Below are 14,054 nucleotides of genomic sequence, written 5' to 3'. Positions count from 1 at the left end.
CCCCTCCCCATCTCCCCCTCCCCTGCCCCCCCCCCCCCCCCCCCCCCCCATTAGAATGTACACAACCGAGATTGGTGGCTTTGTGTCAACGGTCAACAACCTCTATCATGTCTTAACAGCATGTATATCCGCAAAAGGTCGCGCAGGATTGGTGTACACAATCATAAAAGTGCAAAATGCCATCCATGAGGTGCCATCAACATGACCTCCTCCGGCCTCGCCTCTTAGTAGGCCTTTGAGCTGAGAGCTCAGAGGCGCAGCTGGCAAAAAGTAATAAATACACATAATCGCAGTCTTTTGTAACAGTGTCAAAGAAAAAAAAGTCGAATAAGAAGAACAGATGTGACAAGTATCAAGAGAGAATCCGCACGGCTGATTCAGTGATAACTTTGGGCGCGTCTTTCTGTTTCATGAAGACGAAAAACAGCATCCTGCATCCTGCCAGTGTTGCGGAATAGAGAAGTAAACTGGTGTAATCCACTTGATTTATGTCAGTCATCCTAATTATCCCAAATTATCATCTAACTGAATTTTACTCAGCATGTAACGAAATTAGAAAGGTTAGGTACAAGAAAGCACCGACAAGGCGTAAGACGATACAAAAATAGACCTTTGACAGACTAATTGTATAACGGAGTGCGCATGTTCGGTTCGACTCGGTAAGTCACTCAGACCGTGACGTCAGGAAGAGTCAATTACTGAGGGTCAAATATGCATGTTCGTGTATTATAATACATGCTCATTGAATAATAGACATCATATCCGAAATTCAAAACACAATTTACGTCTGGCAGCATTATTTTTATCAAATTATTTAGGGACAATTCAAATATTACCGAAGGTGAATGCACATGAGAATGTTAAAATGCACGTAAACTTTTTATGATACACCCCTTTTTCATAATGAATCTGTCCGGTAGTGATTATTCCGAGAATACACTTTATTTTCTAAGACAAGCCCGACCTTTCGTAGACCTGAAATTCTGGACATAGACTTGAATCAAATGGATTTTCCAACTTCTTTTCGACAAGGTAAGAAAAAAAGATATCCACTATTGGGAATTTCAAGAACTAAAGATTCGTCGGTGATTGCCAAAACGGCTGTTTCGTTTCATTTGTAGAGAGAAAACATATTTTCTACACAGAGGACATGATGGAAATCCACCGCGGTGAGCTCGGAAGTGCGTGGCAAGTTATTGTGTACAGCCTGCCCACAGAATAGCAGAGCTTCGAGCTCTACACAGCTCAGTGCTAGAGAGATCTACCTGTGTGCATTGTATACCCGACTAGTAGTAGTGTGTGAACGTATCATTAGGAATGTACAAAAGTAGTAGGCCTATAAGGCTATACTGTATGCATGGGATCAATGGGCATATAACCATACAAACTGAATGTTGTACGTAGGCCTATTAATATGGCAATGGCCTGAGACTTGCGGTTTGCTACTGGTGATGCTAATGTCTGTAGTACCTTCGCCTCATGTGATTTGATAATGATATTTACATTTAGTCTAGACAATAGAACTATTTCATCAACTTTTTGTTAGTTGGATTGTAACTGTTAGCAGTACTTAGCTGCTTGCATCTAACTAAGACGAAGAGTTTTGTCACTTCATCGTTGATTGGTCTCATGCCCGGGCGGCATGGGCAATTGCAATGATTGTTCTAACTACACGCATCCGCTGTCGTGAAGCGACAGCGGCTGCACGTCTATTCCTTCGCAGACATTTTTCAGCGGTGGGTGTGTGTTTCCTTCGTGAATATCTAAATTATTAATCGTGGAAAACTAGAATATAAGGAATCCCCGTAAACTATGATAATCATTCAATGTCTAATCGGTATGCGATTTTTTGTTTAATTACGTCAAAAACTCACCGAAATCCGTGGTTAAAGTCGGGTCTGTAAACGTCTGTATTGCTTCACTCCTCATCTGCATGTTATTTGAATGGCATTCACTCTCCTATACTACAACGTAGCTAGTCGGGGCGGAAGTGATGAGCTAGTCGGGATGACCCATAAAAACGTCAAATCATTGCCGGCGCAGCACGCGCGGATACGAGTGCTGTAGCTTTACGTACGTAACACATAAAACGCATGGGCGCATGGGGGCACGGGCGTACGTAAAACGCAACCACTTCCGGTTCCGCATGCGTGGTAGTTATGTTGATTTTGTGAAGCTCTCGAAGGAAAAGATGCCACCGCATAATCTACTCTGAAAAATTCAGCAATAATGCACTTGTCAATGTAATGACTCACCCCACTACCCCCGGACATGGGTGCGTCATTTCCTCGTTTGGTCCGTCAAATTTGTGACCCAGGTATTCGTCATTTTACCAGCTTTGTCCGTCAAATTTTTGACCGAGGGGTGCGTCAAAATCCCATCATTGTCGGTCAAAATTTTGACCGAGGGGTGCGTCATGGTACGTCACTTGGCTATGGAAAATAACACGCATTTTTGCACGCTACCGGTCCCGGATACACGTACCGCGAGTGAAATTACAGTGAGCGCTTTCCCGCGGCAAGTGAAAATCAAAGTCGGGAAGCGTTTTGGAATAAGAGGAAAAAATGCTTGCCAGAATCTGGCAAGCAAAGAATTTAAAAGCCACCCTTTCTCCTTACATTTTCCCTCCAACAAACCCATGAAATCATGCATACTCAATCTCAAACCAGGGACTGTTCAGCGATGTAACAACTTAGTTCAATCTTTCCTGTCGAAACGGCAGCAGAAGAACTGCTTGCCGCATGCCATTTTCTGCTCGCGGGATAGCCCGACCAGCTGGCCAGACGCGCGCGCGACGCTGTTAGCTGTGTCATGTGCGAATCTCTACGTACCGCGACTTGGCTGTAGTTACGCAGTACTCGAGCGGGAATATGAATGCCGTGGCGTGGTGTGTACCTACCTGCGCTGCAGCAGTATGCATCCACCGCACTAGCAATGGCCGCGCACACACAGCGCATTCTGCACACATGTGATTGTCATGTATGGATTGCATGCACAGAATACATACTGTACGGAATATCGTAGCAGCAGCGTGATGTACGGTGAATGACAATACGGTGCTTACATGGTTAGGGAAACTTGCCGAAACTTTTACAAATTATGTGTACGAACCAAAAGAAAATGAAATTGCTTGAATAAAACGTATGCAAAAATCGTTTCAGTATTTACGGGGGTGCGTCAAATGTACCGAGGATGTCCGTCAAAAAAGTGACCGAGGTGTGCGTCACTTTCAACGTGTTGTCCGTCAAAAAAGTGACTGTAGTGTTCGTCACTTGCAGCGTTATGTCCGTCAAAAAAGTGACTGTGGTGTCCATCAAAAACCCCGTGTGGTCAGTCAAAAAATGACCATAACGCACCCATGTCCGGGGGTAGTGGGGTGCGTCATTACATTGACAAGTGCATAAGGTCTGGATACCAACAAAACGCCGAATTCAACTCAACCATCAGGAAAATACGCTGTAGGTGAGTGGTAAAAATTATCTTACTCTAAAAATCGAACAAAACAAAGGCATTTTATGTGATTTTGCCGTCAATAGTGACGATCGTTTACAACGTTTAAACACTAACACATGTCAGACCGCTGTGCTTCGCACAGCGGTCTGGTCAGGCTATGATTGTTCATGATATTGTTATATGTAGAATACTTGACCGAATGATCGGTCTGTAAATTTATCTGGTCGTCGGAAATATGTTCCGCGGAGACTGCGTCTGGCTTCACGGATCCCCTAGGCCCCTCCTCTCTATGGAGAAGAGTGATAACGTCATTGAAAATAAAAGACGACTCCGGACAGACGGATCGTTCTGTCTAGTACACACGTAGGCCTACTAGTAGTACTAATGCACTTGTCAATTGTAGTCCCGGCCCCTGGGTACCTGGTGATGGCGGGGACTTGCATCACACTTGCAATTATGGGATGTTACACCACCCAGCCAAGTCCCGGCCAAGTCTCCGACCGGTCAGGCGAAATTTTCACGGAAATCCCCCACTAAGTCCCCGGCAGGCCAGGCAAAATTGAAGTTGAAATCCCCGGCCAATTCCCCGACAGTCTGGGCAATATTTGTGCAGAAATCCCTGGCCAAGTCCCCGACAAGCCGGGCATATATTTGCATAGAAATCCCCGGCCAAGTCCCGACCCTTAAAGGACAAGTTCACCTTCATAAACATAAGGATTGAGAGAATGCAACAATGTTAGTAGAACACATCAGTGAAAGTTTGAGGAAAATTGGACAGTCGACGCAAAAGTTATGAATTTTTAAAATTTTTGTGTTGGAACCGCTGGATGAGGAGACTACTACAGCTTGTGAGTCATATGCGTACAACCGTATAAAGAAAATATAAAGAAAATTCAACATATTTTCACTTTTTTCACATAATAAAAGAGCACTTGACTTGGCTCTTTCTAGAGGCAGGGGGAATAATATTACCCATAACATTTGTCGGTAACGAGTCGGGGGAATGTGAACTTTTTTCATAAGATGAAATTTTGTGAAATTCTCTTTATATTTTCCTTATATTGTTGTACGCATGTGACATCTAAGTTATTCACACACTGCAGTAGTCTTCTCATCCAGCGGTTACTGCACAAAAACTTCAAAAATTCATAACTTTTGAACGGATTGTCCGATTTTCCTCAAACTTTCAATGATGTGTTCTACTAATATTGCTACATTCTCTCAATCCTTATGTTTATGAAGGTGAACTTGTCCTTTAAGGCCCGGCCACACTGCCCAAAAGTCGCGTAAGTTTGCATGAATCACACAAGAAATTTGGTTGTGCATGCTTTTCCGTTGAGAATTTTCGCTGATTTAAGTGATGAAAATCACCGATGAATTGCGCAAGAACTACGGAAATATCACTCAAAAATCACTAAACCATGCACTTTCAGCACATAGGCGCGCAAAGGCCCCATAAAGGGCGAATTCGTGGTTGTGCGCGACGACGGAGGTCCACGGAAAATCAGGCATATTCTGCGCTCTGTCACAATGAATTGCGTATGAATCGCGCGTGATTTGCACATGAACGTGATAGTGGCAACATTTTCGCAAACGATCACTGATATTCCGCGCATATTTCGCGCGTTTTTCGCGTAAGAACAACGCAAACTACGCAAAAATACTGCCTAAACTTTTACGCGAAGCCGAATTTTGAGCTGCTCAAAAACCTGGCCTTTGAGGACCTGTCACACTGCCCAAAAGTCGCGTAAACGCATGAATCACGTAAGAAATTCGAGCCTTATTTACGTGATACATGCGCAGTCCAGTGCGCATTTCATGATTTTGTCTAGGGGTCTACAATGTGGTACCTTCGTAATTTTCAGCCGATGTGCGCTGGATCGGCGCTTTACGCAATTCCGGGTTTTGAGGAGCTCAAAACTCGGCTTCGCGTAAAAGTTTACGCATTATGTCGCTGTTTTACATAATTTTTGCGTAGTTTGCGTGGTTCTTACGCGAACAATGCGCGAAATATGCGTGGAATATCAGCGATTGTTCGCGAAAATGTTACTGCTATCGCGTTCACCAACGACTCTCCACTGACGATTAGCTGACATAAATAATGACGCATGTTTCGCGCTTGTAACACCTACGTATCACTGAAAATCACTGAAAAAAAATATTGGCGTAGGCCTATGTATCTCTAACAGAACACGCAAATAAGCGCATGTAAAACTTACGAAATACTGCTTGATGAATCACTAATGTATCACTAACAACTCACGTATGATTGTGGCGCTATATTTTTGCGTGATCTTTCCGTAGTTCTTGCGCAATTCATCGGTGATTTTTCATTGCGTAAATCAGCGAAAATGGTCAAATTCTCGACGGACAAGCACACAAAACCAAATTTCTAACATGATTTATGCGATTGGGTCAATCCACGTCAAATCATCCAATTTTCAGAAAAGTTGTCACCCGACCCCCTCCGATTTTCTTTAAAATCACACCAAATGTTCCCCAAAGTGTCTGACGGAAAATCCCAAAATATTTTGCCCCAAGGTCAAGTGGTTGCTAAGATACAGCCTCACATAGCAACTGGTGCGCATTCAGAAAAATCAGTTAAAAGAAATTTAGGCATTTTTGATTGATTGTGGTGGCATGGATATTTATGCAAAAGTGTTTATTTTCATGAAATTGAGAGAAATTTATAGTCTTTGCAAGAAAAACTGACTGTGACGCGAAATTGACTTTTCGTTAACGTGCACGAGGTCACCGAAAATGGTGTTAAATGTTAATTTCCAAAATTTTGATGCCAATTTAGAGGTTAACATCTTCCACATTTCATCACCTTAGGTTCTAAAATATTTTGCTGTTGAAGGCTTTGACTTGCTCAGTAATTTTGAAAAAAATTGGCGCATTCATGCCCACCGTTTTTACGGAGAGCGCCCTCAAAGTTGACAAAAATGAAAAATGTGCCAAATTCAAGGTCACGGATCACCCTTCGTCCCACCTAGGAATGGCACCAATTTGTGTGTATTGATAGACATTTGCCTATATTATCTTGGGTTACCAAAGAAATTTTGCTCCCGAAATGTTCAATGGCAAATTTACCCTACCAAAAATGGTCGTAAATGGCCAAATTCCCATGTAATATCACATATTGGGTTTAGAGGACATTTCAAATGTCCAGGCTTTCAAGATAAAAAGGCCTAGCCCTGTGATATTTGCAGTAGGGATAGTCTGGTATACATATTTTAGTAATATATACCACAAAACACTTTCATTACATGATAATGACCTTGAAATTTAATCCAAATTTTGATAAAAACAATAAATTGCTCCATTTTCCTCATTGCACTGCATACAATATTATGTAATACGTGTTTTGTAACACTTTTCACAGAGCAATATTTCAAGAATTATGAAAGCTGACAGCCTACCACATTAAGGTTCTAAAGTATTTGTGCTCTTCTTTAAGATTTTGTGTCAATTTGATCATGAATGTTATACCCTTGACCTTGAAGTGCTTCTAAAAATAGCTGTAAATTTGTTTGTGAAACCTACACATGTGACAGGTGTATTATGGCATGTTATACTTGTATATACTTGTGATTCTTTCACAAACACAAAAGCTTTTTATGGTGTAAATGTATATACTGGAATTAATCTATACATGCTTGCAAGATATGTTACAATCAATTACTTTGTTCTGATAATGACCCTTGATTTATGACCTTCAAAATCATGAGAAATGCCTATTCCTCTCCATAAAGACCTGTATTTAAGTACCTAATAATAGTTGATAATTATGGACATTGCGCCCAACATAATAAGACTCTTATTCTAGCCTGTGAAACGCACATTAAAAGGACTGAGAGTCTTCTTTTTGGGGGATTTGTTCTGTACCTTATGAAAACTTCCAAAATCATTTCAATTCTTATGTATTTTCTTGTTTTTGGAATTTCTTATGTATTTCTTTGTTTTTCTATTTTCTACATCATAACCATGCTTTTTTTATTGGAAATTGTCACAGCCCACTTCTCTAACATAACTACAATAGAATTAATCAATCAAAGTGATAGATAGTAAAAATGGTCAAGTTTTTATGAGTTTCACCACAAAGCACTGTTTTCCATAGGAAATGCACACAAAATCACAAGATATTACTGTCCCCTTTTTTTATTGAAATTGAGGGTCATTGTCAGAACAAAGTAATTAATTGTAACATATCTTGCAAGCATGTATAGATTAATTCCAGTATATACATTTACACCATAAAAAGCTTTTGTGTTTGTGAAAGAATCACAAGTATAGCATGCCATAATACACCTGTCATGTGTGTAGATTTGTAGTTAACAAATTTACAGCTATTTTTAGAAGCACTTCAAGGTCAAGGGTATAACATTCATGATCAAATTGACACAAAATCTGAAAGAAGAGCACAAATACTTTAGAACCTTAATGTGGTAGGCTGTCAGCTTTCATAATTCTTGAAATATTGCTCTGTGAAAAGTGTTACAAAACAAGTATTACATAATATTGTATGCAGTGCAATGAGGAAAATGGAGCAATTTATTGTTTTTATCAAAATTTGGATTAAATTTCAAGGTCATCATCATGTAATGAAAGTGTTTTATGGTATATATTACTAAAATATGTATAACAGACTATCCCTACTGCAAATATCACAGGGCTAGGCCTTTTTATCTTGAAAGCCTGGACATTTGAAATGTCCTCTAAACCCAATATGTGATATTACATGGGAATTTGGCCATTTACGACCATTTTTGGTAGGGTAAATTTGCCATTGAACATTTCGGGAGCAAAATTTCTTTGGTAACCCAAGATAATATAGGTAAATGTCTATCAATACACAAAAATTGGTGCCATTCCTAGGTGGGACGAAGGGTGATCCATGACCTTGAATTTGGCACATTTTTCATTTTTGTCAACTTTGAGGGCGCTCTCCGTAAAAACGGTGGGCATGAATGCGCCGATTTTTTTCAAAATTACTGAGCAAGTCAAAGCCTTCAACAGCATAATATTTTAGAACCTAAGGTGATGAAATGTGGAAGATATTAGCCTCTAAATTGGCATCAAAATTTTGGAAATTAACATTTAACACCATTTTCGGTGACCTCGTGCACGTTAACGAAAAGTCAATATCGCGTCACAGTCAGTTTTTCTTGCAAAGACTATAAAGTTCTCTCAATTTCCATAAAATGAACGCTTTTGCATAAATACCCATGCCACCACAATCAATCAAAAATGCCTAATTTTCTTTTAACTAATTTTTCTGAATGCGCACCGGTTGCTATGTGAGGCTGTATCTTAGCAACCAATTGACCTTGGGGCAAAATATTTTGGGATTTTCCGTCAGACACTTTGGGGAACATTTGGTGCGATTTTAAAGAAAATCGGAGGGGGTCGGGTGACAAGCACTGGATGATTTGACATGGATTGACCCGATTACGCAACTTTTGGGCAGTGTGACCGAGCCCGCATGGAATCGCGTAAAGCGCCGATACGGCGCACATCCGCGGACAATACGATCGAAGGTTCCACTACGTCAGAAAAATTCATGAAATGCGCAAATCGCGCATGTTTCGCGCTAGGCTCTATTTTCTTGCGTGATTCATGCGTTTACGCGACTTTTGGGCAATGTTACTGAGTCCTCAATAGCGGGGAATTGCTAGTCAAGCAAAATAATTTATGGTCACATTACCGTACTGGAAATGGTACAAGTCATGGTCAACTCTCAAGCAAAATCTGTCCCGGCCAAAATTCCTGCCCCAAATGCCTGCCACTTGGTTGGAGCGAATTTCCCCTGACAAGCCCCGGTTTATTCCCCACCAACTGGGGCAAAATAAGTGAATCTCCCCCGACAAAGCCCGGTCCATTCCCGACCCACCGGGGCAAAATAATTGAATTTCCCCCGACAACACCCCGGTACATCCCCGGCCCACCGGGGCAAATTAAGTGAATTTCCACCTACAAAGCCCGGTCTATTCCCGACCCACCCAGGCGAAAAAAATGCTGAAATCCCCGCCCAACTTGGATGCAAGTCCCAGCCATCCCCGGGTACCCATGGGCCGGTACTACAATAGACAAGTTCATAACTACTAGAGTCTAGACTCAAAACGGTTAGATCTAATTGAATACCAGATACCGTCTACCACAACAGGAGGCCTAGAATCTACATGGTAAATTATTAGTTTCAGGACAGGGTCATTCCATGGTATCGAGATGGTATGCCATTGCAGCTTACTGCAATTACAACGCAAGTAACCGCACCAGCGACCCCAACCCGTGCCGAGTCGGGGTCGCATTGCAGCCCTATGGCTACTGATGTACCACCTGATGTGGCTTAATATTTTGGTTACCAGAGACCAAAATACAGTTTTTACAGGGTTTTACACTGAAATTCATAGCCATACTGTTTGATAAGATACTTACAATCAGAGGCATGGAAATCGATTTACAATATGATCTGTTTTAAGAGCTCAGTGAAAGATTTTATCTGAGGTTTTAGTTCATTCGCACGTCGTATCGTAGTGCACCTTACACAGCACATGTGCTAATAGCCTTGCTGTCGATCGGGTATGGATAAAACGTAGCACATATAATACACAATGTATGCGTGTGGAAAAAAAACAGGACGGCTAGCTGATTAACTGAAATGAATATTCATTCGCACATGCGCAGATCATTTTATTTACGTGATATGTTCAAAATGGTGATTCGCATCTTGCGGAGATGGTTTCAAAGATATTTGACAATTAATCTTGTTTTCGGAGGATTTATGGTGAGGGATACATAGTTGCCTATAATATTCAACAAACATGTGACTTTTCGTTGCGAATCCAAGTGTCGTTTTGAACGATGAGTTGTTTACTGAATTGCAAGCATCGCAGTGCACTTGATTACTTCACTAAATTGCATACAATTCGTTTTGGCGCTGTTACTGGTTCAGCGCCCCGCGCCGGAGTTACAACGCTTGGTGAGCTTGCATTTGACAGGAGTAGAGGTAGGTACATCTACAGATATTGTAGATGGTAGATCTAGAATCTACACTGGAGACACTAGAGTTCTAGTCAATGTGATGTAATAATAGACCCATGTCAGGGTATTACTGTATACACTGTTATTTTCGCGTACAGATATTTTCACGAATGACGATGTCATAGATGCGAGATGTTGTTTTCGCGAATCGACGCCGATGCTTAGGCCAAAAACAAAAACAAAAAATGTATTGGCGTAACATGAGATTTTCAAATAGGGTCAGGCGGGCGGATTGTTTTTTGTTCTTTTTTGTTTTTGTTTTTTGCTACCTGTATTTTACGTGTAAAACTCATATTTAAGGCCAAAAAAAAAATATATTGCATTGGAGTAACGGGTCACTGAAAAATAGGGTAGGTAGGTAGGGATTTTAAAGTAGGGTAGGAAGGTAGGGATTTCTTTTTTTTTTTTTTTAATAGATCCCTCCCAAAATTTCCCCCCGATCGAGTACCCCCCTTCGGCAACTGCCCCCCCCCCCCCAAAAAAAAAAAAAAAGAAGAAAAACTAGTACAGTGAACCTTGCCTAAATCGAACTTGCATAAGTCGAATAATTGCCTAAGTCAAAGGTCTCATAAAGTTCTCTTTATATTCTATTATTTAAAGACAAATTTTCTTTAAATCTAAGCTATTTCTTCAGTCCTATAACGGATTCGGCTTTAATAGGCAAGGTTGACTATGACTGTAGTTTTTACAACAGCTCTAAGATGTGTAAATTCTATCGTCAAATGCCAGCAAATCCCATATGAAGACTCTTTATTTTATTTCTTTTTAACCAGATAACTCCATGCTAAACCTACATTGAACTAAAGTTTCACATAGTGATGGTTCCTGTGTAATAATAATAAACAGTCAACGTACTACACCAAAATCAAGACTGTACAGGATTTCAGGCAGCCAGCAGGAGGCTACTGTAACCCTATTGCTCCGTAGATCCTTTACACCTGTACCGCTGACCCCGGCTAAGAGACCCATTTATTGCTGGCACTGCTGTTAGTGCTCAGTAAACAGTTACAACTGCTGCACCGAATGTGCGCATGTGCTGTGTTCATCTACACGTATTCTACAAATCATTTATGAGGCCAATATTACTGGAATTATACCCCAGTTACAGAATTTAAAGATGTTGAAATCCCTATCCTGGGGCCCGTTGCATAAAACTTACCGTTGAATTTCAATGGTAACTACCGTCAAAATTAGGCATCACAGCCAATCAGCATCAAGGATTATAAAATTTACAGCTAATTTGAAGACTTACCGCTAGAAAGGAGCGGTAAGTCCAGCGGTAAGGGTTTTATGCAACAGGGCCCTGAATGTTTTCACTTCATATTTTACTATTTTGACTTAGATAAGATAGATGCGAATTGACCCATGTGTACGATCTTTTCATCGCACACAGCGATCTTTATTACAGTCCCACATATACAGATTCGTGTAAGTTCTCCACACAAGAAACCTATGGCAAAACTGTACACAATACATTGCAGTCTGAATGCAAAGTATACACTGTATAAATCTTGATAGAGTACGCGTCCGTGTTAGAAACAGATGACGTACTGATCAAGCGAGGCTATGCGAGGCGCTAGCTAGATCTCTCCTTCGTACATCCGATATCCCCAGAGCCGTTTCCACTTCCGGGTTTTTGTGATCGCGATCGCAATCAACAAGATACTTGATATCGATAGAAAAAAAAGATGAAAAAACATAGGGTCGGCGGAATTTTTAGGGTGGGGTGGGTTACGCCAGTGCAACATTTTTTTTTTTTTTGCCTTACTTTAACGCACTATTAACAAAGCGCATTGAGACATTTTTGTGTGTTGTTGAATTCGCGATCCAACTGTGATTCGCGAAATTGGCGAAAAAATTAAACCCTCGCGAAAATAACAGCTTATAGAGTACACTTTACAGATAGACCCCCCCCCCCCCCCACCCTAGCCCAACCAGACGCCGTGCGTAGCATCCGTCCTGTGTACAGTGACCGAGCTGTGTACAGTACAGAGTAAAACCCCCAGTTTTTGGCCGGCCTCCAGAATCCGGACACTCTTATCACTTTTCACAAGCCAGCAAATTCTACTGTCACAACACATGCATATCACATCATTTCACATACTGGCACACTCGTTCACAACAGGAATGTTCCTGAGTCACTTCCAAAAATCTGTCTAAAATCCCAAATTTTGCCGTCAAAAATGCAGAACCAGCGCAACTTTTCCAAAGCATGTGCAAATCAGGTCCTGTGAATCAGGGTGCCAAAAAAGTGCTATAAATTGAAAAATTATGCCATTCTGTGTGGGACATTTTTTGCTTATCGCATGCTGAGAGTGTGATGGTATCCTCGAACACACGGAAGAAAAACAAATCTCCGTACGTGCCGATGCAGTGAATAAATGTACAGGAGCTGAATGCAAGTGCCGAGTCACCAGAATTCGGGCACTAACAGGCGCCGCAACATCCCCGATGCAACCTTGCGCCAACAAGGTATGGCGTACAATGTATTGACATTGCACACACACACACATAGTGCGTGTCTGAATTCTGGAGAGGCCGCATTTTGGTACAGTGTAAGCCCGGGCCGAGACTACCTCCAGAGCTTGGCCAATGCTGCTGCAAACTTCGGCTAGGGCTTACTTATTGTTTTATTTCCGTGGTTTCTCATTACTAGTTTGGTACGATTTCTTTCATTTAATGTCACTTTATTCGTTCCCTTTATATTTCGAAGAAGTGATTATTTTAAGTGTCTGGCACTGTACATGCATTTTCGTAACGGCGATTTCTCCGCTCTGCTGCAGTATTTCGAAGGAAGTTTGATCCCAGCTGTGTGATCTTTTGTATAGTTTGCGTTGTTGTTTGCGTAGGTGTAGTTTATCTCGAGTGATCATGTTGGTCATGTTTCTGAATGTTGATTAAATAGGACAAGGGCCGAATGATCTGAGTGATGGTGATGGTAATTACTGATGCTGGTATAGAAGACAGCTTGCTGAGCATACTTCTTCTTTCCCCTGCGGCCCATGAATGATGAAAAAAAAAAAATACATACACCTCACAACAAGAACCACGTGCTAGCAACCTTTGTAAAGTTAAATCTAAATGTTCATTACCAGCAAAGGGGAAAAACACGACAGTAAATAGAAGCGAAGAGATTGTGTATGCAGTCTCTGGTCTTACGAGAAACTTGACACCCCACCCCTCTCCCCTTGTGGACATTTCCACAAAACCAGGTGCCAGACCCCAGCTGCCAGACGAAATAGTGGGGTGGCTTAGTGACAAATATACTGATAATCGTGACACGCCGGACAAAAGTGTCATTTTTTCCTCAGACATTTGTATATATATGAGGATCAAAATTAGGGGGTGCTCCAAGAAATCCGCTAACAGAAAAAATGAGAAAATGCCCTTAATTCGTACATAACAATAATGTCTGAATTCAAAGACTATACACAGGGCATTCGCCAGGTTTCTGTACAATGCAATGCAATGTACATGGTTGCTAGTCTTAAAATTCAGACCCATAATTCGACATATTATGTGCATGTTTACAATAATACACCATTTTTACTGGTGTT

General features: G+C 41.2%; 1 protein-coding gene across 2 annotated transcripts in view; it reads left to right on the top strand.

Moving 5' to 3' along the window:
* Positions 1-952: 952 nt before the first annotated feature.
* The window catches only part of LOC139744182 (interleukin-6 receptor subunit beta-like), a 131,603-nt gene continuing 118,501 nt past the window's right edge, over positions 953-14,054 (top strand). For both annotated transcript variants that reach the window (XM_071654635.1, XM_071654634.1), the window contains exon 1: positions 953-1,032. The gene's annotated coding sequence lies outside the window, so the exon portion shown is untranslated. The remainder of the gene's footprint in view (positions 1,033-14,054) is intronic.

The sequence above is a fragment of the Diadema antillarum genome, unplaced genomic scaffold (genome assembly GCF_040938485.1).
Source record: "Diadema antillarum isolate AM-2024a unplaced genomic scaffold, OU_Dant_1.0 seq00001145_RagTag, whole genome shotgun sequence".
NCBI lineage: Eukaryota > Metazoa > Echinodermata > Echinoidea > Diadematoida > Diadematidae > Diadema > Diadema antillarum.
This window is presented reverse-complemented; position numbering and strand designations above follow the sequence as displayed.